The following is a 5,702-nucleotide window of genomic DNA, read 5'->3' as shown; positions in this document are numbered from 1 at the left end:
TCTGTAATCTTTGTCTAATGTGTAAGTATAGACACTGGCACTGCTATAAATACTATTTTTTAATTATTTTTTTTTAGAAGCTACATTTGGAGCTTAAACCTATGTCTCTTCAGTCCTAACAAATTGTTAGTGCCGAATATTATTATTTTTTTTATTTCAACAAAGATATAATGTATATAGTTTTTAGTGAAATTTAAAATAACTCTCACCTAGATTACAAGTTTTGCGTTAGAGGCTTTGCGGTGCTAACGAGCAGTTTTGTCTCACCGCTCACTTACGCTGTTATTACGAGTTTTCAGAAACCCGTCGTTAAAAGACAAGAAGTGAGCGTTGAGCAAACTTTTGCTCCTTACCGCACTCCAATACTAGCGCCGCTTAAGTGAGCGGTGAGATGGTGTAACGTGCTCGTGCACAATTTCCCCAGAGGAATCAACAGGGAGAGCCGGCTGAAAAAAGTCTAACACCTGCAAAAAAGCAGCGTAAAACTCACTAACACAGCCCCATTGATTCCTATGGGGAAATAAAAGTTATGTTTACACCTAACACCCTAACTTGAACCCCCGAGTCTAAACACCCCTAATCTTACACTTATTAACCCCTAATCTGCCGCCCCCCAACATCGCCGACACCTATATTATACTTATTAACCCCTAATCTGCCGCTCCGGACACTGCCGCCACTTACATTATACTTATGAACCCCTAATCTGCTGCCCCCAACATCGCTGCAACCTACATTATATTTATTAACCCCTAATCTGCCGCCCCCAATGTCGCCGCCATCTACCTACACTTATTAACCCCTAATCTGCCGTCCCCAACATTGCCACCACTATATTAAAGTTATTAACCCCTAAACCTAAGTCTAACCCTAAATCTAACACCCACTAACTTAAATATAATTTAAATAAATCTAAATACATTTTCCTATCATTAATTAAATTATTCCTATTTAAAACTAAATACTAATAGTTACATTGTAACTAGCTTAGGGTTTATTCTTATTTTACAGGCAAGTTTGTATTTATTTTAACTAGGTAGAATAGTTATTAAATAGTTATTAAAGGGACAGTCTAGGCCAAAATAAACTTTCATGATTCAGATAAAGCATGCCATTTTAAACACTTTTCCAATTTACTTTTATCACCAATTTTGCTTTGTTCTCTTGGTATTTTTAGTTGAAAGCTTAACCTAGGAGGTTCATATGCTAATTTCTTAGAACTTGAAGGCCACCTCTTTTCAGAATGCATTTTAACAGTTTTTCACCACTAGAGGGTGTTAGTTCATGTATTTCATATAGATAACACTGTGCTTGTGGACGTGAAGTTATCTGGGAACAGGCACTGATTGGCTAAACTGCAAGTCTGTCAAAAGAACTGAAATAAAGGGACAGTTTGCAGAGGCTTAGATACAAGATAATCACAGAGGTTAAAAGTATTTTAATATAACTGTGTTGGTTATGCAAAACTGGGGAATGGGTAATAAAGAGATTATCTATCTTTTAAAACAATAAAAATTCTGGTGTAGACTGTCCCTTTAACTATTTACTAACTACCTAGCTAAAATAAATACAAATTTACCTGTAAAATAAAACCTAGCCTAAGTTACACTAACACTACACTATAATTAAATAAATTAACTAAATTAAATGCAATTACCTAAATTAAATTAGCTAAAGTACAAACAAACCCCCACTAAATTACAGAAAATAATAAACAAATTACAGAAATTTAAACTAATTATACCTAATCTAATAGCCCTATTAAAATAAAAAAGCCCCCCCAAAGTAAAAAAAAAAAACCCTAGCCTAAACTTAACTACCAATAGCCCTTTAAAAGGGCCTTTTGCGGGGCATTGCCCCAAAGTAATCAGCTCTTTTACCTGTAAAAAACAACAACCCCCCCCAACAGTTAAACCCACCACCCACACAACCAACCCCCAAATAAAATACTATCTAAAAAAACCTAAGCTCCCCATTGCCCTGAATATGGCATTTGGATGGGCATTGCCCTTAAAAGGGCAGTTAGCTCTTTTGCTGCCCAAAACCTAATCTAAAAAATAAAACCCACCCAATACACCCTTAAAAAAACCTAACACTAACCCCCTGAAGATCAACTTAGTCTTCATCCAAGCCGGGCCGAAGTCCTCAACGAAGCCGGGAGAAGTCTTCATCCAAGCCGGGCGAAGTGGTCCTCCAGACGGGCAGAAGTCTTCATCCAGACGGCATCTTCTATCTTCATCCATCCGGCGCGGAGCGGCTCCATCTTCAAGACATCCGACGCGGAGCATCCTCTTCTTCCAACGACTAAAACAGAATGAAGGTACCTTTAAGTGACATCATCCAAGATGGCATACCTTAGTATCCGATTGGCTGAGAGAATTCTATCAGCCAATCCGAATTAAGGTAGAAAATATCCTATTGGCTGATGCAATCAGCCAATAGGATTAAAGTTCAATCGTATTGGCTGATCCAATCAGCCAATAGGATTGAGCTCACATTTTGTTATTTTAGCTAGGTAGTTATTAAATAGTTAATAACTATAAATAATAACTATTCTACCTAGTTAAAATAAATACAAACTTGCCTGTAAAATAAAAATAAACCCTAAGCTAGCTACAATGTAACTATTAGTTATATTGTAGCCAGCTTAGGGTTTATTTTCCAGGTAAGTATTTAGTTTTATATAGGAATAATTTAGTTAATGATAGGAATATTTATTTCAATTATATTTAAGTTAGTGGGTGTTAGGTTTAGGGGTTAATAACTTTAATATAGTGGCGGCGACGTTGGGGGTGGCAGATTAGGGGTTAATAAATGTAGGTAGGTCGCAGCGATATTAGGGACGGCAGATTAGGGGTTGATAATATTTAACTAATGTTTGCGAGGCGGGAGTGCAGCGGTTTAGGGGTTAATATGTTTATTATAGTGGTGGTGACGTTTGGAACGGCAGATTAGGGGTTAATAAATATAATGTAGGTGTCAGCGATGTTGGGGGCAGCAGATTAGGGGTTCATAAGTATAATGTAGGTGGCGGTGTTGTCCGGAGCGGCAGATTAGGGGTTAATAATTTTATTATAGTGTTTGCGATGTGGGAGGGCCTCGGTTTAGGGGTTAATAGGTAGTTTATGGGTGTTAGTGTACTTTTTTGCACTTTAGTTATGAGTTTTATGTTTCGGCGTTGTACCATAAAACCCTTAACTACTGACTTTTAAATGCGTTAGGACTCTTGACAGGGGAGGGTGTACCGCTCACTTTTTGGCCTCCCAGGACAGACTCGTAATACCGGCGCTATGGAAGTCCAATAGAAAAAAGACTTTACGAAGTTTACGTAAGTCGTTTTGCGGTAAGGCCAAAGAAGTGTGCGGTGCCCCTAAGCCTTCAAGACTCGTAATAGCAGCAGGCATAAAAAAGCCTGCTTTTTTTACCCTAACGCACAACTCGTAATTTAGCCGTCTGTTTTTAGGAGTTTAAGGGACATGGAACCCAAAATCCCCCCCCCCCATGAATTAGAAAGAGCATGCAATTTTAAACATCTTTCTAATTGACTTCTATTATCTATTATCTTTGCTTCATTCTCTTGATATTTTTGCTGAAAAGCATATCTAGATAGGCTCAGTAGCTGCTGATTGGTGACTGCACATAGTTGCCTTGTGTAATTGGTTCACTAGTGTGTATTGCTATTTCTTCAACAAAGGATATCTAAAGAAGGAAGGAAATTAGATGATATAAGTAAATTAGAATGTTGTTTAAAATTGTATTCACTATCTTAATCGTAAAAGAAAAATATTGGGTTTAGTGTCCCTTTACTTTCCATTCAATTGTTTTGGGTTATGTACTAGACATGTGCCAAATCTGTATTTGTCCGAATATTGCCTAATTCAGTCATTCAGCACAGAACCGAATAAATGAACGTCAACCTGCACAAATTAAATAAATTATAAATGAGCGTATTAATGAAAGTCTTTAATAATCCTTCATTCGGTATTCTTTTAATCATTTAAAAAAATGCTAACTTACACTATTAACCCCTAAACTGCCACAATCCATAACGAAAACCCGCTTCACTAAACTGCCACAACCCCATTGAAAAAAACCCTACACATTTAGCCCCTAAACCACCACAACCCCCATCACAAAAAAACCTTACACTTCTTAATACCTAAACTGCCACAACCCCAATGCAACAAAATTACATACACTATTAAATCCTAAACCGCCTTAACCTCCATCGCAATAAAACCCTCTATACTATTAACCATTAAATCACTACAACCCCCATCGCAATAAACCTCCTATACTACTTGACCCCTAAACAGCAACAACCCCATCACAAAAACCCTACACTATTAACCACTAAACTGCTACAACCCTATCACAATAAAAAAACTACATTATTAACCCCAAAACTACCACAAACCCCATTGCATTAATCCCCTACTCTATGAACCCCCTAACAGCTACCCCCCCAAGACCCCTAACCTAAGATCCCCTAAGTTAAAAAAGCACTAAAAGTAAAAAAAAAAGCACATAATAAATAAAGAAGCCCTATCCTAAAACTAACCCCTTAAAAAAATAACAGTAGAACACCCCAAGTTGAATCCAATGTGTCTTCATGTTGTCCACACAGCAAACTGAGCTTTGAATACCAGTTGTCCCCCTTTTATAGGAATGTCTTGGCAGTTCTATTGGCTGATTTAAAAATCATTTTCAAAGCAGCCAATAGAAGGAGCTTTTTTAAAAAAAAAATAATAAAAAGAGCCTAAAGGGAAAAAAGCAAATTTAGGAGTAAGAAGAGGAAGATCACTGCTGTGGACCCGTCGCTGCCCTTGAGGAGTCGGATTCAAGGATGGTCAGTAAAGCTTGAGGGGGGAGGGGGTTAGTTTTAGTATAGGGTTATTTTTTTTTTTAGTTTAGTTTTAGGATAGGGTTTTTATGGGGGGGTTATTGGGGGTACTTTAGTTTTAGGTGAGGAGTTTTTATTTATGTTTTATTATTTAGGATACTTTAGTTTTTAGTACAGGGCTTTTTTATTTTATTTTTTTACAGTTGTTTTTTTTTACATAGGGGTTTTTAGATTAGGGGTCTTGGGGGGTTAACTGTTAGGGGGTTAATGGCTTAGGGGGTTTATTGCAATGGGGGTTGTGGTGGTTTAAGAATTAATAGTGTATGGGTTTTTATTGTTATGGGGGTTGTGGTGGTTTAGGGGTTAATAGTGTAGGGAGTTTATTGCTATGGGGGTTGACTTGGTTTAGGGGTTAATAGTGTTGTGGGTTTATTGCGATGGGATTTGTGGTGGTTTAGGGGTTAATATTGTGTGGGGATTATAGCGATGGGGGATGTGGCAGTTTAGGCGTTAGTGTATGGGGGTTATTGCAATTGGGTTGTGTAATGTAGGGGTTAATAGTGTAAGGGTTATGATGGTTTAGTGTAGCTGGTGTTTGCAATGAGGTTGTGGCGATATAGGGGTTAGTAGTGTAGGTTGTGTTTGTTTTTTTTTACTTTAGGCATTTAATCTGTTTTAACAAATTTTGGTTCCATTTTCTTTAATGCACATGACTATTGTTTACCTTGTCAGCTTTCCTCAATATATATATATATATATTTTTTTACTTTTAACCCCTAAGTGACCAGATCATTTTAAAATGTTCTTACCATTAAGGACCAGGGCTGTTTTTACATTTCTGCGGTGTTTGTGTTTAGCT

The sequence above is a fragment of the Bombina bombina genome, chromosome 6 (assembly GCF_027579735.1).
Source record: "Bombina bombina isolate aBomBom1 chromosome 6, aBomBom1.pri, whole genome shotgun sequence".
NCBI lineage: Eukaryota > Metazoa > Chordata > Amphibia > Anura > Bombinatoridae > Bombina > Bombina bombina.
The sequence above is the reverse complement of the archived record's forward strand: the minus strand, read 5'-3'. Positions refer to the sequence as shown.